Here is a 25,991-nt window from a genome sequence, read left to right as displayed (position 1 = left end):
GGGGGGGGGGCCGCCGCCCCTAGAGGCAGCAGGATGTGCCCCCCCCCCCCTCCACCCCTCCCTACCCCGGGCATGGCAGTCAGGCCGGGCCCTCCTTCCACCCTGCAGTCCTCCCTGGTCCACTCCTCCAGCTTTGTCCCGGGCCAGAATGGACTTGTTTCGGAGAACAGAAGAGATTCCCCTCTGGCCAGTCCAAGATTTTGTTTCTGAATTCTTCCCTGGAGACAGTTTCTGTTCCTGAAACTAGGAATGGCCTTTGTCCCACACTCATTCTGGTGCCTGGGGCCGAGGTGCCCTGGGGCAGCCCCGAGAGGCCGGGCTCTGGTCTCCCAGCCCCTGGCCAGTTCCTCCCGCCTGTCTGTGCATGGAGGCAGGCGCCCATCACAGGTTTGTTTCTATTTAGGCAGAGTCTTTCCTGCGCTGCCCCTGTGGTTGTGTCGCGTCCCCCCTTCCCCTGGGACCCGCAGTCTCAAATGCGAACTCCTGGAGGGTAATGGTTCCTCCAAGGAGCCCACCGCTGGTTTCCCTCCAGCCTGAGGTGGGACAGCCCTGAGTTTGCATCTTGGTTCTATTACTTCGAGGTGTCTGTGACCTTCATTTCTCTGAGTCTCTGTTTGTTCATCTGCAGGAGAGGACAACGAAGGTCCCCGCTTCACCGGGAGTCGTGAGGAGTAAATGAAATAACGTGTCGAAAGCACTCAGCGCCTGGCAAGTGTTCGTTGCCACCATCATTATTTATCCATCATCTTCTCCTGAGAGTGCTTAGACCTCATCCTCACGGCCCAAATCCCTCACCGCCTGAGCTGTGGCAGGGCCGCTGATCTCTGCGATTGAGTCAGGCCTCCCGCACAGAAAGGCCCTGCTCCCCACCCCTGGCCACCAGGCTGACCCATGCCTGCCCTCACCCGAGCCAGCCTACAGGATGCCCTGACCCACCTTCTCGGGTAGAGATGGCAGGAGCCTCACCTGCCCAGGCCGAAGCCTCACCAGCCCTGCCTCCTTAACCCAGGACGAGCCACTGAGATGAGAATCACCATCCCACGGCTCAGCTCGGAAGGGGGAGCTCTGGCCCAAGGCCCCCCCCTGCTCCTGCAGACGCCCCCCATTGTCTGTCTCAAAGGTTCAGGGGGTCCCCTGTAGGGCCCTTCCCAGCCCAGACTCTGGATGCCCCAAGGGGCAGAGGCCCACCGCTCATGCCCGTGTGCCCACTCCAGCATCCTGCAGGCAGTGCCCGCTGTGGACCCCCTGGCCCCTGGCCTCCCCCGGGGCCTCCGCTCTCTGGCAAGCCAGTCGCTAGAAACCCCACATGGCAGATCATCTGCAGCACTCTGGCCTGGCTCCCCAGAGCTTCCGAGAAGAGTCTCCTTGTTCCGGGTGCTGGCAACACCTCCGAGAGGATTTAGCACCCTCCACTTCATGAGGAGCCCCCAGCGAGGCCGCTAATGAGTCTGCTAAGTGGGCACACCTCGCCTGACACCTTCCCGCCGGGAACCCCGCCCCCAAGCCCCGCATACCCTGTGCCACCTCGGTCCTATCGGTCCTATCGCGCCTGCCTCTGCAGCCTGTACTGGGGGGCTCCCGACTCCGGGGGTGGGGGCTGCATGGGCTACGGAGGATCCGCAGAGGGGGGCCACCTCCCCGGGCAGCACGGCCATCTCGGGCATAGCCCTGCGCTCGGGTATCGAGTTTCACGTCAACCATTCCCTGGGCATCGCAGAAGCGGGCAAGGATCGAGTGACTGGGTAACACAAGCTCTCTCCCAGGGGACGAGGTCTTCAGAGTCCCCGTGTGCCACAGGAGCTTTGCAGGAGGCGGCAGGTGCTGCTTCCATGGGCCTTGGGGCCTCGGGAGGTGGGGGGGCGGGTCACGGCAGGCTGCGACTTGCAGGCTATGCTGGTCAGAGTGGCTATTTTAGCTTTTTTACTCACTGGGGCTCCTTGTGACATTGTGTTTGAGCTAAATGGTCTCAGGGCTTAAAAACGTTTGACAAACCCCTGGAAACAGCCTGACCTCTCAGGTAGGTCCACTCTGGCCTTGGCTTTTAGAGTTCTACTTGCTATTTTGGTGCAGGAGACAGCCTGGGGCTTCACCCAGGGGTCTAGGCAAATTCAGCCATCACGAGTGTCTGCCTGGCCTGCGCCACAAGGCGCCGAAGGAAACACTGACCCAGGTGCTCGGAGACTCCCTCTGGCCCCCTCGTTCCCTCACATCTCCTTGGGCACGGCAAAGTCAGGCCCAAGCACGTGACCCCAAGTCTCCAGGGAGGGCTGGGGGCTCCAAAGGCCACTGGATGGAGAACAGGGTAGACCTGCTTTTTGTTCTAGTGTCTCTGTCCACTCAGGCGTGCACTGAGCCATGACCTTCCAAGTCAGGATGAATCAACCACTGCTTTCTCCTCCTTGGGAAAGCAGGGCTGGTGATGACAGTGCCTTCCTCGTGGGAGACGACAAAGTGAGTTCAAAGTTGTGAAGTGCTGAGATCTGGGTCCTGCATACACGGGATACTTGGTAGCACTGGCTACACACACACACACATACACCCACACCCACACACCCACCCACCCACCCACACCTGTTTACAGTTTTAACTAAATTAACCCCCCTCCTCACAAGTGCATTAAAACTCCTAAATTCCCCTTGTTGTTGTTACTATTTAGTTGCTAAGTTGTGTCTGACTCTTTGAGACCCAGTGGACAATAGCCCGCCAGGCTCCTCTGTCCATGGGACTTTCCAGGCAAGAATACTAGAGTGGGTTGCCATTTCCTTCTCCAGGGAATCTTTCCAACCCAGGGAGCAAACCCACGTCTCCTGCATTGCAGGCAGATTCTTTACCACTGAGCCACCAAGGAAGCCCCTAAATTCCTCTCAAATAAGATGACAACACCCAACCATTAGCTACTGAGCTCTGCACCAACCAGCCCCTCCAGCCCAGCTCTTGAGCAAGCCCGTTCCCTGCATCCATGTCCCTCTCCTGCTCATTAGTGGCGTGGCCCCTGCCTGGTGCTTCTTTCTCTCTGGATACCCGCTCACTTTAGGGGCTCCTCCCTGGCGAAGCCCAGGGCCCATCCCGTTGGCCTTAAGCCCCAGTCCTGGTTGGTCAGCCCACACCTCATCAGTGAAGTTCTGGCTCACCATCCTGCAGGCTCCGGGCCCTCCTGCCTCACCTTGTCTGTTAACACCGGAGGCCCCCCCACTGGCCTCGCCCTACTTCTCCCCCAGGCTAAGGGATGGGCCCAGTGGCTCAGGACAACATACACTGGAAATTGGGGGGCACTGGCCTCCACAATGGGAGTGACTCCATCAGGCCCCGAATAGAGGTCAGCCTTCTGCCTCCTCAGGCCTGGGTGGGACCTAAGGGCCAGCTCTGTATCTGGGCACATGAGGCCTGGGAGAGAGCAGGGCCCGACCTGGGCTCCGGAGTAGGGTGTCACTTTCCTCCCCAGAGGACTCACCCTCAGGGCCTGGGGCCCCAGGCTCATCACACTGTCACTCCTGGGGCCTCGGCTTCCAGGCGTGCTCCCTGGGGTGGAAGGAGGAGCAGCCCTGGTGACTGCACCCGCTGCCCGCCCTTCCCACCCCCAGTGGCACTCCAAGGCCATTTCACAAGGTCACAGCGGGGAGGTGACAGGCATTTGGCAGGGTCTCCGCCCTATCGACCTAGGGCAGGCGCCCGCGGCCCCATTAACTGCCTGCTACCAGCAGGGACACACCTGGCAGCCGCAGGGAGGCTGGCAAAGCTGCCGGTGACTCCAGGGCCCAGACCTTTCAACCAGAGCTGACGGCACTGTGGAGATAGGCCGGCAGGGCCGGGTGCTGAGCGCTGTGACGGGGCGCCCACCTGGGACCCAGGAGACAGACAGGGTCCTGGCCAGACCGACTGGGGCCGAGGCTCCTGCCAGGCGGAGAGTGGCACCGTGTCCCTGCCGGGGCTTGGGGAGCAGGGTGACAAGGCCTGTTTCCTCAGCAGGCCCAGCCCTTCGCCGCTTGCCCAGGAAGCCTCTGGAGTCGGGGGTGGCGGTGGGGGAGTCGGCGAGAGCTAGGGGACTGGAGGGGGTGGCCTGCGTCACGGCTCCTGCTGACTGCCCCACCCTCGGTGGCCGCTGGCTGCTATAAATATGGCTCCTGCCTCCGATGGTGCAGGAGGTGACCTAGAATTGTGGGCTCTGGGGCCTCCTGGGCGCCCCTCCCCGCCAGCATCAGATGCGGCAGCCTGACCAGAATGTCCTTGCATCCCAAGAGCCCACCCCCATGGCGAGCATGGCCTCGGCCGGGGCTGGGGAGACCCTGGCACTGGGGGGGACGGCTGCGGCTTCACAACCCATCTCCCACCACCATCCTTTCTACCACTTGGCGGCAAGCGCCAGGGCCGCCGGGTCCCCCGAGATCGACGGCCTGGCCAGTCCACAGAGGAGACAGGTGGGAGGCCTGAGACCACCCACCGCAGCCTCCACCCTAAAGCCCATGGGCAAAGGCCCCAAGGCCATTTGTTCCGGGCCCCCCCGCCCCAGTCCATGGCTCCTTGGCAACGCCACCTGGCTTGCAAACCTGCCACCGCCCGGAAGCCAGCCTGGATGGACTCGACACTGACTCTCCTCCTTCCAGTCGGTGGCAGGCATCTGAGTGAGCCCGTTCCCCCTCGAGGGACCCCAGGCAGGTCCAGGCCCCAAACCCCAGGGCTGAGTGGACCTGGGAGCAGAGGACACAGCAGCATGGCCCCAGGCCTGGCGGTTTCGAGGACCCCCAATCCCCACGTGTGGCCAGTTTGGTTCCAGACTCCCTGGCTCAGGGCAGCGCTGGGACCTAAGGGGAGAGGAGGCCAGGAGCAGTCCCGGGGTGGGGCCCCAGGGTGTGAACACAGGTGAAACGTCGTAAAAATTAATTTCCCGCACAGAGCCATCCTCCACCCTCCAACACACAATCAGAGAGCCCACTACGTGCCAAGGGGCCACGGCAATAAGTAAAGGCCCAGGTGGGGCCAGCCCTCACGGATCCGGCAGGCCAGAAAGGAAAGACAGGCTGGAAGCTAATCTTCACATACGATAGTGAAAAATTCTACAACTTGTGCTCAGAAGAGGGGTCCTCATTGGAGCCCCAGCAAAGAGCTGAGGGGCAGCTGCCTTAAGAACTGGGAGCCAGAGCTGAGATCTGAAGTATAAGGTGGAGTAACCTGGCCCCTCGGAGAGGGCGGCAGGTCCATGTGCGGGGCGGGAAGGGGAACCTGGAGGGTGGAGTGAAGACCAGAACTGGCCAGATGGGAGCCAAGGGGAGGGATGCGCTGGAGAGGCTCCTGAGGTCTTGTGAGCCAGCTTCACCCTGGGGCTTGGTGGGAAGCTCCAGGCCAAGGTGGGCATGATAGGGGAGAGAAGTGGGGGCCAGACCGAGGTACAGCAGATGGTGGGACTGACAGACCAGGCACTGCTGAGGGCGCCCCGGCCTGATGGTGGTTCCCCCAGATAGGCCGAGGGGCCGGCACTACATCAGCCCTCAGAGCCTTGAGCCGCCACCCGGGGCTGCCCGCCCGGAGCACTTCCTGCCCAGTCTCTTCCTGCAGGCAGGGGAGGATGGGCCATGCCCCGCTCCACCACATCCTGGGGGAACCCACTCCCCAGTTTCAGCTCTGCCCTCGGGCGGTGCGGCAGGCCAGGGCGTCTGTCCAGCAGGCACCCACTCAGGGGTGATCCCTGGCCTCCACTCCCCCAGCCGAGGGACCCCCATCACGAGCCTGAGGGAGGAGGCATTCCTCCTTCTGTGCTCATCTCCTCACTCTCCTGGCCGCTGGCTCTGACCACAAATGCCACCACCCGGGGGAGGGGGGGTGTGCTGCACTAAAGCGGGGAAATAGGCTCGGAGAGAGGATGTCTCTGTCAGTCGACCAGCCTCCCCCCCGCCCCCACACCCCATTTCCAGTCTCCATGCGGAGCTCATCACATGTAGAAAACACTCTCCTTCCTCTGCCGGCCGGCCTGCCCTCACCTCCACGCTGCCCTTGCTCACCAAGCCCCAGGCACGCGGGTTTTCTCTCTGTCCCTCAGACAGCCAAGCCTGTCCTGTCTCCTGGACACACCACCCCCCTGCCCACCCCATCATTCCGATCCCAGCTCATGCATCCCTTCTCCCGCCTTCCTGCCCAGCCTCAGGGCAGCCCGCAGGCCCTCTCCATCACATTACCATTTTATTTCCCTCTCAGCACTTTCCACCATCTAACCCTCTCTGGTTTATTCATGGGTTGACGTGTTTACTATCTAAGCGGCAACCCACTCCGATATTCTTGCCTGGAGAATACCATGGGCAGAGGAGCCTGGCGGGCTGCAGCCCATAGGGTCACACAGAGTCGGAACACAACTGAAGTGACTTAGCACACACATTACTGTCTGAGTCTCCCCACCAGGATGTGGCTCCTGGGCAGGGGCCTTGTCTGTCTCCTTCCCTGGTGTGTCCCCAGCCCTCAGCAGAGGGCCTGGCAGGTGGCAGGAACCACAACTAAAGTGCAGCCTTGGGGAATCCAGTGCAGAGCGGAGCCCAGAACCAGGTTCCTGATTTCCAGCCCCAGCTCTTTCCATTCTACCCACTGGCCATGTGCCTTGAGTCCCAGCTCGGGCATGGATGGCTCTCCTGCAGCAGAGGCCACAGACGGGCTTCCCTGGCGCGGAAGACCACACTGCGGGCGAGGCGGGGGAGAAACGCAGTGCCATCGTTGCTTCGATGATGCAGAAATGCAGGGTCGGGGTGCTGGTGATCTGCTGGGGTGACACTGAACAGTGGAGCCAGGGTGCGGCCAGTTGTCTGGGGCGTCCTGTTGGCTAAGGGGCTCCACTGCATGGGTGCACCTGCTCCCTTGGCCTCCCAGCAGGCGCCCAGGCCTGCCTGTCCATGGGAGGGTGGCCTGTGGTACCCCCCACCGCAAAGCCTGCCGCTGAAGGGAGGGCACACGTCAGTGGGGAGACCGGGGCTTGTGTTCTCGGGGTGTGGCGAGCACTCGAGCCCCCTCCCCACGACAGGGTCCCTGAGAGACCCACGTGTCTGCAGCCCAGGGGGCCAGGGGGGCTCCCCAGGATCCCAGGGATGCTGTCAGCAAGGAGGAAAGGGAACACCCGGAGAATGACTCCCCTCTTAGAGCCTCAGTCATCTCCCGTTTGGGGCTTTCCAGGTGGTACAGCTGGTAAAGAACCCCTTGCCAATGCAGGAGACACAGAGATGCAGGTTCGATCCCAGGGTTGGGAAGATCCCCTGGAGAAGGAAATGGCAACCCATTCCAGTATTATTGCCTGGAGAATTTCATGGACAGAGGAGCCTGGCGGGCTACAGTCCATGGGGTCGCAGAGAGTCAGTCACGACTGAGCATGCAATGCACATGCTCTCCCATTTCCCCAGGACTCACTTTTTTGTTCCTCCCGAATGCTCACCTGCCAAGGGCCTTCAGCCTCTGCTTTGCAGACATAATCCTAGGAAAGATGCTGAAATGTCGATACCACCGCACAGCTGCCCTGGGAGGGAGATGGGCCAGGAATGATCATTCTAGGCCCAGTATTTTAGATCAATCAGAACCAAGGCCAAAACCTAGGCCATCGGTGACTTGCTCGTGACTGCGGAGCCTTGAAGCCTCTTTCCTCTCCAGACAATGGGCATGGGAACAGTGGCTGCCTCCTGGGCTGGGGGCTGGCTGGGGGTGGGGACCAGAGATGACCAGGGAAAGGGCCTGCCCTGCAGATCCTCATTCTGCCTCCTCCCTGTGGCCCTCATCTGCTCTCTGCCAACTTCCTAGGAATGGGAGGAGAACAAGACAGAGCGGAAGCTTCTTAGAAGGAAAGCACTATAAAAAGCCTCAAAGTATGATTACTTCCCTTTAAGACAGAACCCTGGGCTTCGACACCCCCGCCCCTGTGGGGCCTCATCGGGATTCTCCCAGCGTCCCTCCTCCTCCTGCACCATCGGGAGACCGAGACCGGAGGCTGTGGGCAGGCCCAGCGGGAGACACACCCCAGCCTCCCCTTACTAGAGGCAGAGGACCAAGGCGGGTCTGGACGGCAGGCAGGCTGGTTCTCGGCCCTGTGGCCGGCTCTGTGCGGCCTGCCCACCCTTGGCATCTGGAGTCCTCTCAGCTCTTCTGGGACTTGGGAGGACACGTGAGATCACATCTGGGAAGTGCTTGGAGCTCCTCAGAGAAAAAAAGCCAGAGGAATCCAAAGTGGGATGGATTACCTATCAATGGGCTCATTTATTAGCACTTTGGTTTAGGTCGGGGGCAGACGGGGGAGATGCATGGGGTTCGCTGTCCGAGAACCCAGGCTTCATACTGGGCTCGGTTTATACTACCTGTGGGTAGGCTGGGGCTTCCCAGGTGGTACAGCTGCTAAAGAACCCCTTGCCAATGCAGGAGATGCAAGAGGCGCAGGTTCAATCCCAGGGTTGGGAAGATCCCGTGCAGAAGGAAATGGCAACCAGTAACACTCCAGTATTACCGCCTAGAGAATTTCATGGACAGAGCAGCCTGGTGGGCTACAGTCCATGGGGTTGCAGAGAGTTGGACACGACTGAGTGTCCGACTTAAATCTGTGACTTAAATCACAGCCTCAGAGGACTAGCACTCCCCTCTTCCACGTAGGTCCTGCTCCCCAGATAAGAGGTGGTGGTGGAGACACCAGGCTGCCTCCCTAGCCCCAGCACACAGCCAGCTCCCCCAGGGCCAGCATGGGAGTGACCGGACAACCTCACACGGCCGTGCCCCCCTGGGAAGACCGTCCCCAACTTGAGCTAGGACGCACTCCTGGCTGCCCATTGTGTAGAGAGTTCTCAGCCCATGGCAGGTGCAGTCCAGCCCCTTGGTGACAGCCTTCTGGCCCCCACGGCTTGTCTGGCAGGCACCAAGGGGTGGAGTGACCACAGGCCACAGCAGTGGGCTTGCTAAAGGCCACAGTGCAAAGCAAGGTGGGCACCCCGTGGTGGCGCAAGATCCCTCATTATCCCAGGACCCGAGCCACAGGCAGGACTGCAGGAAGCAGGGTGCCGGCTCCCTGTCCAGCTCCTTCAGGCCTCTCCCTGGGGTCCCAGCTTCAGGGGAGAAACGGCTCCTTCTCCACTGGGACGTGAGACCCTCCCAGCCTCTGTTTACCTAATCTGTTCCCCTTGGTCCCAAAAATCCAGCCTGTGACTTCAGGGAGCCACCAAACACATTCCCCAGTCACTGAATGCTGCTCTCAGGAGGAGAGGTGGGGGCAGGCCCAGGAGCAGGGAAGTTTCTGGTTCTGATTCATCTGAAAGGAGGTGAGGGCAAGGCAGGGAAGGCCTGAATCAAGGCAGACTCTCCTCGCTGGGACAGAGAGCAGGGCCGTGGACAGGCGCAGCTGCCCCAGGAAAGGAAGGGACACAGGTGTCCGGTGGGATGCTCCCAGCTTAGGCCACGTGCTCCTCTGCCCCTGGCCGCACAAAAGCCCCATTGATGCCAGGCCTCGCCTCCATGCTGCTGCCCTGACTCAAGGGCTCTGGGGACCTCTCCTGCTCCTTACTGACCATCCAGCTGCCGCTGCCACTGCTGCCCTGGCATGCCAGGCATGCCAGGCCCAGCAGTGCAAAGTCACATGCTGTGCGCGGGCGAGGCCAGGCACTGCCGGGGCAGCGTCGGACTGCAGGGTGTGGCGCTTACGGGCAGCGCAGCCCTTCTCGGTTACACGGAAAAGCTGGACGCCAAAAGCAGTGGACCACTCGTCCGCCACCCCCGCCCAGTCCCACCCACTTTCCTGGAGGGCAGATCCTTGGGCAAACAGTCAGCCAGGTGCTGGCGGCAGGGCAAAAGCAGGGCTGGGAAAAGCAAACACTGCGGGCCACCCCCACCCCACCCTGCACACCAAGCCTTCTCCAGGGGACAGGGTATGTACCCGAGCAGGAGGCTGCCAGGGAGAGTCAGGCTGACCTGGGCCTGGACCTTGGCCATGTTCCTGACTGGGTGACTCTGAACAAGTCTCGGGACCTGGGGCAATGCCCACAAGTACCGCTCTTGTGAAGGTTAATTGGGAGGAGGCCTGTGTGGGAGCACTTAGCACGGTTTGGCATAGACTAGGGTCTTGATTCATGGAGGCTCTGTCCAGTGCTACATGGACGTGGGGTGAAGCCGGGGCAGGTCACAGAACGAGGGGCAGCACCCGTGGGAGTCTGGGCACCACACCCTCTGAGGGCACGCTTATTCATGGCTCCCTTGTCTTAGCCTCTGGGAGAGACTTCTGACAATGGCTCTACCAGCAGGGGCTGCTCCACCAGCAAGAGATGCTCCACCAGCTGAGGCAGGAGGTGCTCTACCAGTAGGAGGATGCTCCACCAGCAGGAGTGCTCCACCAGCAGGAGGTGCTCCACCAGCAGGAGTGCTCCACCAGCAGGAGGTGCTCCACCAGCAGGAGTGCTCCACCAGCAGGAGTGCTCCACCAGCAGGGGGATGCTCCACCAGCAGGAGGTGCTCCACCACCAGGGGGATGCTCCACCAGCAGGAGGTGCTCCACCAGCAGGGGCTGCTCCACTAGCAGAAGATGCTCCTGCTGGCCCCAAACTCAGGGCAACCATGAGTCAGATCCCAGAATTCCTTCCAGCTGCCGAGGGCCCCACTGGCCCCCATGCAGGGCTTCTGCGTCAGGCTGGCCCCGCCCCACAAGCAACCAGAGGGTCACAGTCTGCTCCTCCTCACAGACCCTACTCTGGGGCTGACGGCACACGCTGGTGAAACCACCTGGCTTTCTGCTCTATCACTCACCATGGTCGAGTGCTCTGTGGCATCAGAGGTCGTCATGCCTCCGTGCCTTGGCACACAGGCCATTCTCCTGGCAGGGGATGCCTTTTCTAGTCCTATTCTCCCGCGAACTCCTCAACCTACCAGGGCTTAGCCTAAGCACGCCCTCCCCTGTGAAGCCCGCAGAAGCCTGCCAGCCCTGAGGCAGATCCGATCCAACTGGTGCCCCTCCATTCCTGCCCCAGGTACCCTGGTTCCCCACCAAGATGGGAGTTCATGGAGGGCAGGACTGCACCTTCTGCCTGTGTCCTTGGCACCCAGACCACGCCTGGGGCCTCGCAGCTGCTCAAGAAACATCAAACCAGTCCCAGGCCCTTGTTCTTCCAAGATCTTGCCACTGGCATTTTTTGGCCAAAGAGACTCAGGCAGCGTGTGGTAACCTAGGCAAGACAGCTTCCCTCACGAAGCTGATGGGTGCTCGAGGATTCTTCTGCTTGGACACCATCCGCGCTCTGCGCACCAAGCTTCCCCAGTCAGAGGCGGCTTCGGGGGCTGCAGGCTGCCTCCCCGTCTCCCAAAGCAGAAAGCAAAGTTAACAGGAGGGTGAGCACAGGGAAGGGAAGTGCAGCCGGAACTGCAGGGGGAAAGGGAGTCGTGGCTGCCATCTGCTGTGAACAAGATGTTTGGAGAACACGCACTCCTCGGCTCGGAGGTCTCCCAGCCAACTCTCGGAGGGCGGCCGCCCCTCCGCAGATGGGCGCCGGTGGGCTCAGCCAAGCCCAAGAGGGGCCAGGCCCCCTCCCACCACCCAGACCTTTCAGGTGCCCCCGCCTGACCTCTTGCTTCTCAAGCTGGCTGGGGCAGGGGGCAGGGGGAGGCGATGCCAGCCCAGGACGCGAGCCACCTCTTCCAGGGAGCCCCCCACAGGCTCTGAGGGGACAAGTCCATCACAATGATAATAACATTGCAGACATCATGATAACAAGGGTAACAACACCGGTTCAGAGAGAGCTAGATGACCTGCCGGAAGGCCTTGTACTGGGAGCTCGCGGCCACCGTCTCACTTCGGCCATCACCCCAGGGAGGAGGGAGGAGACACGGAGAGTCCAGGAGGGCACCTGTGCTCTGCCCCAGGGTGTGGGGCACCTGGCCACCGAGGCCCGTTAGGAGATGGTCCTTGGGCCCTCCTTTATTCTCTAAGCTGGGGGAGCTCAGTGAGCAACAGGAGAACATCTGGGTGAGAAGGGACCTTCCGGGCCACGGAGTCACACACCTGCATTTCAGGGAGGGAAGGGAGCGCTAAGGATGTGGAGAACTGCCCCAGGCCACCCTGAGGTCAGCGGGAGGTTGGGAGCAGAACCCTGGCCTGGGACCCGGCTCCTGGGGCCTCAGCAGGCTCCCATGCAGGGCTGTTCTCTGGCCTTTAAAGAACGCAGCCCTCGGAGGGCTAAGGGGGCTGGCCCTGCCTCGAGGGCCCATCCTGGTTTGGACCAGGCCTCCCTTATCCTCCATGCCCCTGACTGCGGCAGGGGGCTGAGCTGAAAGCCAGGGAAGGAGAGGCCTGTCTTCCTGGCTGTGCCCCAGGCCTGCTCTGGACCTCCCCCCGGGTCGCCCTGCCCGGAGCCTGCTCACAGAGGGATTCATGTGGCCAACAAGGCTGGGCATGCTTGCAGGGGTGCTGGGTGGCCTGCCCACCAGAGACGCTGGAGCTGCCCCGAGGCACCCGGCCAACCACACGCGCGACCTCTCTCACCAGACCAGGAGGGTGGTTTCTGCAGGTGGGCTGCAGAGAAGCCTGCCCGCCTAGACTGAACTGTGCCAGGGTCCTGAATGCCCCTCCGTGGAGCTCACTCAGCCCTGGGCAGCCCAGTCCCCGGAGGGGTGGGGGTGGTTAGGGGGCTGCCGGCCCCTGCCATTCCAGCCTGGAGAAGTCAGAGGGCAGCACCCCCACCCCCTTTGGCACCCGGAAGGCAGGATTTCTGGGGCAATCACCCAGAACTGTGCCTCCCATCCCATTCCCAGCCCGGCTCTCCCCACGCAGCCTGCTGCTGCCGCCCCCACAGGCCTTCTCTCCAGCCGCGCGCTCCACATTTCTGTCTGTTTGGTCCTCCCCCAGCAACCCCCCCCACCTCAACACGCCATGATTGCAACACCTCCATCCCGCTGCCTGCTCTCCGGAGGACGGCACAGGCAGCCGGTGGCCAGAGGGTCTGAAGACGGGCTCCGAGGGGCATCTGTGGGCCTGGAGATCGCGCACTGGATTGTGTGAACTCTTCTCGGGGGGCAGCCTGCAGTTTTCTCTCCTTCTCCAGGGGCTCTTGGCCCCCGGGCTGGGTCACCGCCCTGGCCCCACTTCCTGCCTCTCAGTCCCCATCGGGTCGCCCTGGCTCTGAAGTGCCCGGGCGGATCAAGGGAATCAATGGCTTCTCTGTTCTCCAGAGGGAAGGCATTTCATCACCCTTGGGGGGAGTCTTTCAGGGAGGCAGGGAGCAGCCAGGCCCCGACTCAGGACCCCCGAGGCCTCAAGGCTCCTCTTATGTTGGAAAGTGGGAGCCCTGTGCTTGATGGAGATGTCGATGGGTGGGGGAGGCAGCTGGGTGCAGGGGTCCGGGGAGGCCTGAGGGCTCCGTGGGCGAATCTGCCCCCAGCCGCCTGGGGCCGCTCAGCCCCAGCTCCCCTGGTTCCCGGGACACCCTCCGAGTGAGCGACACCTTCACGAACAGCTCCCGCCTGGGCTGAGGCACAGGCAGGCCAGGGTGAGTGAGTCAGCCAGGGGAATCCCTGCGCCTGCACCCACTGCTGGGTGACAGTTCCGCTGACACCTCCAGAGCAGGGCGCCCAGCCCCTCCCGGTGCAGGGCGAGAGGAACACCCCAAGGGCTCCCCACCCCCATGCCCTGTTCCCTGAGATGGGAGCCTGGCTGCGGGGCAGGGAGGAGTAACTGCTCAAGAGACGCTTTAGAATGGGAGCTCCAGGCTTGGGCCTTGCTCTGCGGCCTCTTCGGGACTGTGGTCTCTCATCTTTAGAGCATCGGTTGGGAAGGAGGTGGGAGCATGGTCGCTACCGCCAGTTCCAGCCCAGCGCCCATCACCCCAGCCTCTGGGTATTCTGCTTCCTGGGGTCTCGGTATCTCCAGAGCACGTTCCTGGTATTCTTGGTATCTCTCCCTCGTTCCTGGGGGGCCCTGGCCAGTCTCCTGCCTGGGCACCCCCACCACAAGCTGTCCTGGTCTCCAGGAAGGGCAGGGTCAAGGCCCTGTCCAGGAGAAGTGAGGCAGAGCAAAGCGAAGAGCAAGGCCAGCAGCCTGAGTGGGGAGGACAGAGAGGACGGACACAAAGCCTGCCCCAGCAGGACATCCTGTCCCTCAAGAAACCCAGCCAGGTCCCCACAAACCCGCCAGACCGGTTAGCGGCCACCTCGTTACTGCCGGCTGCCTGAGAGTGCTGGGGCGGGGGGCCCCATTGAGCAAGATCCTGCCTAGCGGGTGCCTCACTGTCGACCCCACCCAATCCGTTATTTCATTCCCTCCCAGCCCGAAACCTGCCCAGGGAGGACCACCTTCTGGGCACAGGTGAGGGCAGGGAGATATTCTGAGCATCCTCGACCCTCAGACCAGGGGTGGGAAAGCAGACACCGTCCCCGCCCCACCCAGCCGATGTGCTCAATGAACTCTTAATTAGCAGCCTCGGGGCTGTGAACGTGAAAGTGACAAGCCCCAATCCTGATGAGCTCACGGCGCAGAATAATGAGGACACCCACACGCGGGGCAGTGAATACAGGGCTCTAACGCCAGGGATCCCGCAGCAAGGACAGCTGCTTAGCCCAAGGCAAGACAGAGAAGGCTTTGAGTCGGGTGCTGACGGCTGAGTAGGAGTTCACCACCAGGCCGAAAGAGGGGGGAGGCACTTGTCACTCTTGTCCTCCCCCTCCTCCTGCACCCATACACACTAGCCTCCCAGAACCCCTGGGGGGCAAACACAGCCTGTGCAGGGGCTTGGCCCCAGCCAGCATTCAGCCTGCCCCCCCTCACCTCTGCCCTGGAGGCGCTCTGGGCTGAGCATCAGGGCTAGCTCCCAACTCCGGCTTCTGGGTTGCTGCCAGGCAGGGAAGCTGGTGATGGGAGAGACCCAAAACCCATCCATTTCTTTCAAAGAGCACTGAAGAGATGTGACCACAAATCCCATGAGCTTACTGAAATGTCTTTAAAGCAAACGGCTTGAATGGATTTCTCCCACCCTCTCTCCCCACTGAGCCACTCACTGGAAAACAGCAGCTCACAGGGTAGAGACTCGGGGCTGCTGGGGCCCAATAGAAATGGAGTGTCAGCTACAAAGCTGGGCAGGAGGCACTGGGATAAAGGCAGCTCTGGGCAGGAGATGATGAAAAATGACACCCGACCACAGGCAGGGCAAAGGTGACGGAGGAGGGCTCGTGGGAGGCCAGCATCAGACCCAGGGACGCTCGGATACCCTCAAGCCCTCGACTTCGGGTGGCTTTCCCAGCACCATGGGTCCCCCTCTCTCCTGCTCCTCCCTTCACCCGCGCCTTGAGGGCCCTGCCCCGAGCAGCTGCTTCTGCACAGTCTCACTGTGTTAGGGGAAGCATGCTGATTGAAACCGCCCACCCTGGCCAGGCACCATAGTAACCAGTTGCATGAGTTGTTTTATGACAGGAGATCTTGATAAGGAATACGGAACTAATAAGCCACCAGCAGCAGGAAGAGTTTGGGAAAGGTTGAAAGGAGACACCGCGTGTCCGTCCACTTCCCAGAATCCCTCTCGCTAGCACCTATCCTGGCTGAGTGATGTGTGCGCCACCAGGAAAGACTCTGAATTAGAATGATTGGTCAAAGACCACCCGGAAACTAATCCCATCACCATACAACCCCAGACTGCGAGCCACGTGGCAGAGTGGTTCTCCTGGGTTCCCTTACCCTCCTGCTCTCCACCCGGGTGCCCTTTCCCAATAAAATCTCTTGCTTTGTCAGCACATGTGTCTCCTCGGACAATTCATTTCCAAGTGTTAGACAAGAGCCCAGTTTCAGGCTCTGGAAGGGGTCCCCCTTCCTGTAACAAATGGCGACTCTGGTGGGACTCTTTTTCGCTGAGACTGACATCCTGACCACTCGGGGTACTCAGGGGCCAGCTTGCCTGCAAATGGACCAGACCCAGCGGCCGCAACTGGGATCCTTTTGTCCCTGGTCTCCTCCTGATGTGGACAACTGGCCAGAGTGCCCCGACTGGTATGGAACAAGAGACTTTATTGACCTCTCTCCCCTCCCCTCTCTCCTCTCCTTAGCCCTTCCTATCCTTCCCGTTTTTCTAATCCCCCAGTCCTGGACACAGGAATCTGGTCAAAGGGCCTCAGCTTGAGCTGAGGATTGGAGACCGATCACCTCCTCTTGGCAGAGAACTCGAATTCTGGTTCTGGTAGGGCCGAGCTCCAGTCCTCCCTTCTCTGGAAGCCCAGGGAAAAGTCCTGTAATGCCTGGGTATCTGCAGGTGGCAGGAGATGTCTGCAAGGCCACCCCTTTTGCCCCCCTTTCCCGCCTCCTCCCCCTTCTTCTTTAAACCTGGCTTCCTTTCCTCCTTTTGAAGTTTTGTGTCTCTATAGAAGGTTTTCTGAGAGACTGTATTCTTGTATTTAAGGGAGTGTCTGATGAGGACTGCCAGGTTTATACGTGTGTGTTTTAACTCTGTTCTGTGTTGTGATTTTTGATGGCCATTTTCCTTTGTCTGGCCACCATTTGGTTTAGACCTTGATTTTCTTTCCCTGTGCCTTGAGACCAGGGCTCTCAGCAATACTTATCTAGACCATCTCTAACTCCTGAGACTGAGGGGAAAAGGGAAAAAGCCTTTAAAATTTTTATTTATTTCAACTTTTTTTTATAAACTAGTACATTTTATATTGTAATATCTAATTCATGACCAAACTTAGAAAATGAAGCTAGATCTCGCACTGTATCTGTCTAAATATGTCTTGGTATGTCTTTGTCTCTGGGTAATATTTTTTAGGTTAATTTGTAAATGAGCTCTATTTAATTGGCTTAGAGAAAGGTAAGCAGTTACAAATCAAATAATTCTAAATTAAACAATAAATACCAGGTTCAGGTGAACTGGGAAATATTCAGTATTAAATACCTGATATTAATGTTTGTTTGTTGATCTATCTAATATAGACATGTCTTAGAGTAATTAACATCAAGTAGAATATTTTCATTGTACCTAGGTTTAATGTAAGTTAAATATTATATCTGTTACAAGTTTGTCAACAAGGAAATTACCTCGAGTGAAAAAACTCTATTAAGAATAGAATAAAAAGAAAAGAAAAGAAAAAGAAAAGAAAAAGAATAAAAAACTCTATTAAGAATAATTATTCTTTAAGAATATCTGTCTACAATAGTCTCTCCAGATTGGCGTAACTTGAATTTCTAAGGGTTGTGCTAAACTAAGTATTGGAAGTCTATTGAATAATTAGGTCATTTCCAAATAAAATAAGATTTTGAAACATTTACTACTAAACACTGATTTCCTTCTACAGGAAAACTAAAGAGATTTGAGACTATACATGAATAATGTTTGATGCCATCCCAAAATGTTTTAAGAAAGCAAGGGTTTTAGAAATTATCACTGGTATTTATGCTCACCAATCTATAAAATGCTAATATAAAAGTTAGCTCTTGGTTGCTGAAGGAAAGCAGGAAGTGTGCTTTCAGTAAAAAAAGGTATGAAAAAATACTAAAAAGAGTTATGCATGATCAGGATTTTCTAAAATTGGATTACAATTAGTTAGATAAATGGATTTTGTTAGGAATGACATAAAAAAACTGGTTAGAGCCATTTAGGTCCAAGATGGCGGATCTGACTTTCACTAGACCTTGAGCCTTGGTATTTACGCCCATTGTGACATATCAACAAGCTAAATGATACACCCATCGACAATGACTAAATCTGACCAAATGTTCTAAACTTTTAATTGATCTTTTCGATAAAACTTTCTAAATCAAATTCTTTTGAAGTTCCTTTGACCTCTAGCTAACTTTGGGGGTGCTTCAGAGGGCCCCTGAAACATCCCAAAGAGAAATATTAAACTGTGTTTATTTGGTTGGTTAAATTACATAAAAAAGATTATCAAATGAGTAATAAATCCACTCATGTTATAATGTATGGTAAAATTACTAATACAGATATCCTAGAAATTATATGGAGTTCTTAACATTTTGATATGTCTTGGTATTCTAATGAGAAACCTGATGACTTCACAAAAGTTAACAAAGGACTGAATGAACCAGCGAATATGCTTATAATTTTTATCGTTTCTATCTGAAAAATTACAGGTTTGAATCTTGTGTTTTCCGGGAGTAGGGAAAACCTTCCTCTCAAACTAATTATGAAAATAATTTGGTAAAATTATACGTTATAAACAAAACAATTATATTTTCTCTCTATCTGATGCCTCCAGAAATTTGAAACTCTTAGGTTTCCAGTAAGTTTATCAAATGAGCTAAGAAGGTCATCTCACTAACAGGTACAAAAATCTCAAGGAATTTTTGAGACCTTAAAAAGGGAAGAGTTCACCTAGATTTGTTAGGCAAAATCTGTGATAAGCCTTTGGTGTGAGTCTCCCAGCCCTGTTTTATATTAAAAGTTCAGTCTGAGAGTCTATAAATGTTTCAACAAAACAAAAAGTCTATAATCAATTATGGTTATATAAATCATCAGACCAAAATTAGTGAGAACAGACCTATTTTGCAAACAAACTAGCTTTAATTTGGTTGTATTTGATAAAAATGAGGGGAAAAAAATGAGGGTAACTTCAGGGAGAAAAAGATATTTCAAAAAATGTTAAATCCCAGTTTGTTAATGGAGGGCTGCATATAGTAAGACTCATTTCTTGGATAGTTCTTTGCTGTTATGTGATAGTAATGCAAAATTTAATTGAATTCTTAAAGAACACCCTAAGCAAAATTTAATTGAATTCTTAAAGAACACCCTAAGTTTGAATTCTTAAAGAACACCCCTAAACACACCCTAATTACCTGTATCTAGTTTCTGAAGCTTATCTCAGTAATCTATCTTTGGGTGAAGATCAGATACCTCATGACCTGCAACCAGGATGGAAAAAGACATAATTTAAGGGACTGTCTCCAACCTGGATGGAAGGACTTTTCGTCAGGAGAAACTACACTATACCAGAATGAGAAGAAGACGACATCAGAGTTAGACAGCTTGCCCAAGATGCTGGACCTGATTCGTATGATCATTTATAATGTTTTCTTGACTTCTTAGACCTTTGCATATAAATCAAATGCTTTTCTTTCATAGGCCTGATCCTATGCTAGTTTTAGAAATCAATCCAATTGTTGGGTTTGTGGCCAATTACCTGTATCTAGTTCTGGGTTACCTTGGTAAATTTCTCTACTACAAGACTCTAACTGGTTGGCCCTGAGGAAATTTACTTTAAAAAAAAATTATAGTCATATTCACTATAAGTCATATTCACTGAAAGATAAAGATTCGTACAGAGTAGACTAAGTCAGACGACCTGGGATATACTGGGCTACATCTAATGGAAGCTCTTAACTTAAGTCTTACTTGTGACTTTACTAATACTGCTGGCTATGTTCTTTGTATTTCACCTGTTTTACAAAATTGCTGTTTCTTACACTGCCAAATGTGTGATGAGGCCTCTGATAGAATAGTATATAGTTCCCTATAAGATCGAGGATGATAACAATGTAACTCTAGATATGGGAAGAAGCAACAAGAGGGAATGTTTTCCTGAACCAAGAGGCTAGTAAGACAGGTGGTCCAGAGAATTTTGGACACTGTTTTATGGCCTAGTCTAGTAACAGCACATTGAGTGGTCTGTCAACAAAATCTTTGCCAAACCTGAGAATGGACATTCTCAGCACCATGGGATAAAATGGTCATGAAATGCCCCCCTCAAAATCATGGTCAAGTTTATGAGCAAAAGGGGCTCTGCCAACTGAAGACTGACACTTGCTATCTACATCTACAGAGATTAAATCATGGCCACTGCAACTGCTGACTTTCAATGGCCCTGAAAGGAGTTCAGGGTGAAAATCAGGAATGAGGCACTCTGTGCTCTGAGAAAAACTGGCAGAACAGGCCTTCAGATAGTTAGATCTTTTCAGGAGATTTTATGAGTCCCAATTCTTGCATCTTCTCATACCTAGAGAAACACTGACATCATTAACGGTGACATCTGCTTTGGCTATTAAGGAAAATTTTACAATTAAAAGTCAAAATAGAGCACTCAGCTATGGTTCAGACATCCTGGGAAATAACCAGGTGTTACTATGGGTGAAATTTCAGATTAGACGTTGTATTGCTAAACACTTGAGTTTTCTGGGTCGTGTCAGGCTTAGATGCCACCATTCTCAAAACAGTGTCTGCTGGAAGCTAGTAACTTATACCTTACTTTTTATAAAACTAGGCAACTGGCCACCTGGCTACAAGTCTCCCCGAAGTGCCAGGTCCAGACTGGGTTTCAGGCCTATTCTTCTAAAAAGAAAGAGATTTATTTTGTCTATTAAAATTCCAGTTATCCCTCCTCCAGCTACTACTAATTGGGTCTGTCACAACAAAATGGCAGACCAAGGGATTGAGATTTTAATCATACAAGGCTCAGATGTAGGACTTGGAACTCAGGAATACTTCCAATTCAGTGTCTCTTCTCCAAGCTGAGGCAGTCCTATGCCCCATTTTGACAGGAAGTTATCACAGTCATAGTTGCCCTGTTCCCTAAATTAAAACTGAGCAGGACTCTGTGGGGTGGCGACTCTGGAGTACAGATCTGCTGTGTGTTCTCCATTTCTTATCTGTAGGATATAGGCTTCATTCAGCCTCCTTGACCTTCTCTGAGTTCCAAAGGGTAGATTCAAACGATTGCTAATCAGGGAAGGGAGGGAATACAGAAACAGAGGGGAAACAATCAAATGGTGGTACAGCCTCCAGACAGGGTCCTGGTTCCTACTCAAAGAAATATGCATAACAATGTCTTTTGAGGTGGCTCAGATGGTAAAGCCTCTGCCTGGAGTGCGGGAGACCCGGGTTCCATCCCTGGGTTGGGAAGATCCCCTGGAGAAAGAAATGGCAACCCACTCAAGTACTCTTGCCTGGAAAATTCCATGGACTGAGGAGCCTGGTAGGCTACAGTCCATGGGGTCGCAAAGAGTCGGACACGACTGAGCAACATCACAGGAGCCACCACCCAGGTGGAGGATGGTAACTTCAGACTAAACACAAGATTCCTGGAGCATAACTCTGTTGCTTCACCACCAACCAATCAAAAAAAAAAAAAAAAGTCACAAACCCTGCAGCCCTCACCCCAAATGTTGCCTCCTGTTTCTGGGAACCAGTGATGACCATCCTGTTAGGTCTCCTGTTTGGCCCCTTTCTATTTCATCTCTGAGAGGTGCCAACAGTTTCAAACTAAATTGCTGTTATTACAAGAGTGAAAGCTGGTTCCAGATATGGAACACCCCAACTTAGATCAGGGAGAGAGAGACTTCTGCTCTGCTAGGCAGGCCTATGCCCATGCACAGCAGGAAGAAGTTACAGAAGAAAGAGACCTCTGCCCCAATTCCCAAGAAGTATCTTGAGTATGAAGTCTCTCAGGGGGAGTTGTTAGGGGAAGCACACTGATTGAAACCGCCCACCCTGGCCAGGCACCGTAGTAACCATTTGCATGAGTTGTTTTATGACAGGAGATCCTGGTAAGGAACACGGAACTAATAAGCCACCACCAACCGGAAGAGTTCGGGAAAGGTTGAAAGGAGACACCGCGTGTCCGTCCACTTCCCAGAATCCCTCTTGCTAGCATCCATCTTGGCTGAGCGATGTGTGCGCCACCAGGAAAGACTCTGAATTAGAATGATTGGCCAAAGACCACCTGGAAACTAATCCCATCACCATACAACCCCAGACTGCGAGCCACGCGGCAGAGCGGTTCTTCTGGGTTCCCTTACCCTCCTGCTCTCCACCCGGGTGCCCTTCCCAATAAAATCTCTTGCTTTGTCAGCACATGTGTCTCCTCGGACAATTCATTTCTGAGTGTTAGACAAGAGCCCAGTTTCGGACCCTGGAAGGGGTCCCCCTTCCTGCAACAACTGGGCAGCCAGAACAGACAGGTGAGATTTTCCTGGACTGCACAAACTGCTTACAAAACCAGGCAAAGGAGCAAGAGTGGGAAGCTATGTGACTCACCAGAGATGAGAGCTGGATGGGGCCAGGGAACTCAGAGTTCAAGACTCCCTGAATCTGAGTGGTGAAGACTCTAATAGGCCCAGAGAGGTACGCTGATGTACCGGAGGTCACACAGCTATGGGGCCTTGTCCTGTCCCTGGCTTCATTCCAAGACTCATTCACTTCAACCGTTACTTCTCAAGCACATCCTAGGTGCCTAGCCTCTGGAATTTAGGCTTAGGCTTTTCCTAGATGATGCCCTGATGAAAACTGAAGTCTGTCCCCTGAGGCTTGCAAGCTGGGGGGCGGGGGGTGGGCAGGGGGCCTCCCATGGCCCCTCCCTTGGCTCTCTCCTTCCCACTCATTTCTCTTGTGTAAAGAGGAGGAGGAGGTGCCTTCCCATCACCAGGGGAAAATTTAAAGAAGGGAAGAAGTGAAAAAGTGGGAGAAACAGTGGGAAGGACTGGGGAACACTGGGCGCAGCCTGGAGGGGAAGGGAAGAGACCAAGAGGAAGGACACCCCGGGGGGCAGGCTGAGCAAGAGAAACACTGTTCTGGGGGTCCTAGGCTGCTACCGGTGCTGTGGCCTGAGGACCCGGGACCAGAGAAGATTACCTATGCCTTCTTTTTCCTTCTTATCACAAAGTACATGTTCTCCATAGAAAACAGAAGCAAACAAAAAAATAGAAATCATCCAGGATCCCTCCAGGAAAACTATTAACTATTAAGATCTGTGTAGTCGTTCTTCCCTGTTCAAATACAGGATCATTCTGTACCTGCCACATTTTTTTTTTTAACTGAGCCAGAGAAGGTGAATATTTCTTCTCACTAAACATTTTTCTAGCCCAATCTTCCCTCATTATCGTACAGCAGTCCATGTGCATGCAGTATGTGAGTTTATTCAACCAATTTCCTACTGGTGGCCATTAGGCTGTTTCCCCTTCTCACTGTGAGAAAAGCCCCACAGCTGGACCCAAGGATGAGCCACTCCGGGCCCCCAGGCGGGGTGGTGCTGGCTACTGGGGGCTCCTGGCTCCCATCTGGGGTCCATTCTCCCCCAGCAGAAGCAGGGCCTTGTGTGCAGTATGGGGCGGTGGGTAGAAGGGTCTTGCCCTTCTCCACCGCTCTCAGACAATGAGTGATTTCCAGGGACTCTCAAACTTGACTAGGCAGAGAGGAGGTGGGTAAACGCAGGTTCCCAGGCCCCACCAGGCATTGTGAAAGCCAGTGGTCTGAGGTAGGGCCCAGGAACCTACAGCTGAGCCCATCAAGGCCATCAAGGTCAACCCCAGGAGATTCTGAGGCTGGGTGAGCCTCCTGGCACTGAGAGATGCCCTCCTGGAGAGGATGAGGCCCAGCATGCTTCTCTTCCCTGAGTGAGCCGAGGAGGCACCTCAGAGCTGCTTGAACTGCAGGGTCCTGGGCCCCCCTCCAGAGATTCTGATATAGTGGGGGAAAGGGCACCCTGAGATTCTGACCTTTCTAACCTGTCCTCAGGCATTGCCGCTGGTTCATGGGCCACACGCAGGAGCACTCAAACTAAACCGGCGTGGGCACCGTGTCCAAGTACAGTGGGCAAGTGCAGGTGCCGGGCACCCGCCTGGAAGGGCAGTCACAGCGGGCACTGAGTGAGCTCTTCTGAGGGCCTGAACACTGCCCCGGCCGCTCAAGATGAGCCTTGCGCTCGCGAGCCTCGTCCCAGGGGGCAGATCTGGGCCCCACCGGCCTCAGAGGGAATCTGCAGGATCTTAGTTCTCCAGCTGGGGACGGAACCCGTGACCCCTGCAGTGGAAGCGTGGGGTCCCAGCCACTGGACCACCAGGGAAGTCCCTAAAGCGGCACTTTGCTGGGACCTGAACTCCGTCATCCCGTGTCATCCTCCTGACACTTCTCCAACGCAGGTCAATTATTCCCGATTTTACAGCAGAGATTCTGCAGCTGTGAGGTTACGTGATGCTGTTAAGGTCTCATAAGTGCCACCAGCAGGAGCTGCAACAGGAAGCCGGATGGTCCAGCCCCAGAGCCCGGGTTCCTCACCCCAACTCTCAACACCCTCTGCAGTTTTCCGTTCAAGCCCCACAATCATGGCAAGAGGTGAGACCTCAGAGACCAGGGGAATCAAACCAACTGCTCAGAAGTGCTCCCAGGGAAATGCAGACGGGGCTCGGGGGTGGGCTGTCTGCTGTGTCCACACCCACGTCCTTCCCTCTGGGCCCACTCTGTCGGTGGCCCTGGTCTGGGTGGGGGTTGCGCCTCCTGAAACCTACAGGCTCTGTGGACACGGTGGGGGGGTGGGGGTGGGGAGCAGGAAGCGGGAACTGGGGCGGAGGTACCAGGAGCTCAGTTTGGTCTGAGGACATTCTTTCTTCGCAGCCAGACTCAGCTCTATGTGTGCCTTTTGAAAGGCAGCAGAGAATATCTGTGCTCAGCCCAACGAGGCTGGCCCCTTTCAACCTTCCCCTTGCTGCCATTTCCAATTACAACTTCAGAGGCGCCTGTAATTTATACATCTCAGGATGCACTGCTCCAGCCACTTTATGATGGGAGTTCATTACACCATTAAGGTTAAACTTTTATAAAGTACTGAGCAGGTGGTGGGCTGGGCTCCTGGCTTAGTTACCACCGCCAGAAGCCTGCTGAATAGGGTTCACCTGGGGTGGAGGGGGGAGGGATCAGGTTCTCTGAAGGGGCCAAGAAATGGAGAAGGCGGTCCCAAAGAATGGGGGCCCTCTGTTAGCCATTTATTACGCCGCACGGTGGAGCAGGCAGGCAACAAGGGGAACAATCTGCAGCAGCTCAGCAAGGCTGGCAGGGGATGTGGGGGTGAGAGGAAGCCCCCCCCACCCCCGTGCGGCCTGCCAAGGCGCAGGGCCTGAGCCACGGACGGGCCCAAACGTGGGCAGTGACAAAGGAGATGGGAGGCTGGTCTTCTCAGCAACAGGGTGGCTCCAGGAGGGGTCTTCCTTTTGTAGGAACCTGTCCTTCCTGGGCCTAAAGGGGCCCCCCAACCCAATGCCAGGTGGGGGAGCAAGAAGGAACACCCCCCCACACCCGAGAGCAGGGGCCAGACCAATGAGGGTCCGAGGCCCAGCCGGCCAGCTGCAAACACACAGCCTTGAGCCGGTTTCTTCAATCCTCCAAGGAAGCTGAGATCCTCAGCCCATCCCTCAGCTGTCAAACGCACGTGCCTCCCTCCCAGGGCACAGCCCCAGCACAGAGCTGGGTGGGCGCCCACTGCACCAGAGCTGTGTCTGTTCTTCGCATTAAATGAGTTAACCGCAGACAGAGCACCGAGGAAGGTGTGCCTGGCAGGGAGAGGATTCTTGGCGCTTTGTTGCCATTGTTACATTGTCTGTTTATGTATCAGGCCCTAACCTGGGAACTCTCTGAGGAAGCGGTGGTAACTTTGCTTACTCCCAGCTCCAGGCACAGAACTTTGGCCTGCAGTAGCTGCTTGACCAGGGTCCCTGAAAGCGGGTGGACGGGAGTTTTACAAGTGACGGGGCTGTTCCTGGCTCTGCAGGCTGGCCTGGGTCCCGGGGACGGTGCCGGGCGGAAGACCAAGTTCTCTCAAAGGTATGAGTCTGAAGCCACCTCTTGAGAAACATTCCTTGACTTCCTAGGAGGAAAGAGACTCCAGATGTGACTGGGTTTTCTGGCTCCGGGACACCGGGGTTGACTCGCCTTCTCCTTCCACAAGTCCCCGGAACCCAGGAGGATGAAGCAGGGGGGTCTGCTGGCCCAGGAAGCACCACTGTGGCCCGGAAGGCTGGCCTCCTCCAGTCGCGGGAGAGGCTGCCCCAGCTGACAGGCTCCCAGGGCTGGACAGGACCGGATGGGACTCTGGACTTGTCAAGGTCGCCCGCGTTCTTGGCTGTGAGTCCAAGTCGTGACCCCCATGCTCGGGATGCACAGTCTCACCCACGGCCCATCTTCCCACAGTTGTGGGGAGGGGGAGGGGCGGGGGGACGGCCGCTTGGCGCAAAGGGGTCAGAGACTCTCTAAGGAAAGACTGGCCTCTCCCAGAGACCTCAGGGGAGGAAAAGGTGGATGAAAGAAAAAAAAAAAAAA

The 25,991-nt window shown here is 55.8% G+C and overlaps 1 protein-coding gene across 4 annotated transcripts in view; it reads right to left on the bottom strand.

The window, feature by feature from the left end:
* DAGLA (diacylglycerol lipase alpha) overlaps positions 1–25,991 on the bottom strand; it is a 75,838-nt gene that overhangs the window by 35,088 nt on the left and 14,759 nt on the right. The window contains exon 1 of one of the 4 annotated variants that reach the window (XM_043451938.1): positions 12,864–13,001. The exons of 2 other annotated variants lie outside the window; for them this stretch is intronic. The gene's annotated coding sequence lies outside the window, so the exon portion shown is untranslated. Of the gene's footprint in view, positions 1–7,402; positions 7,631–12,863; positions 13,002–25,991 lie in introns of those variants that run through there. One more of the 4 variants, XM_043451936.1, reaches the window with a different exon arrangement.

This window comes from Cervus canadensis, chromosome 29, assembly GCF_019320065.1.
Source record: "Cervus canadensis isolate Bull #8, Minnesota chromosome 29, ASM1932006v1, whole genome shotgun sequence".
Lineage (NCBI taxonomy): Eukaryota > Metazoa > Chordata > Mammalia > Artiodactyla > Cervidae > Cervus > Cervus canadensis.
Note: the sequence above shows the minus strand (reverse complement) of the source record. Positions and strands in the feature narration are given on the sequence as shown.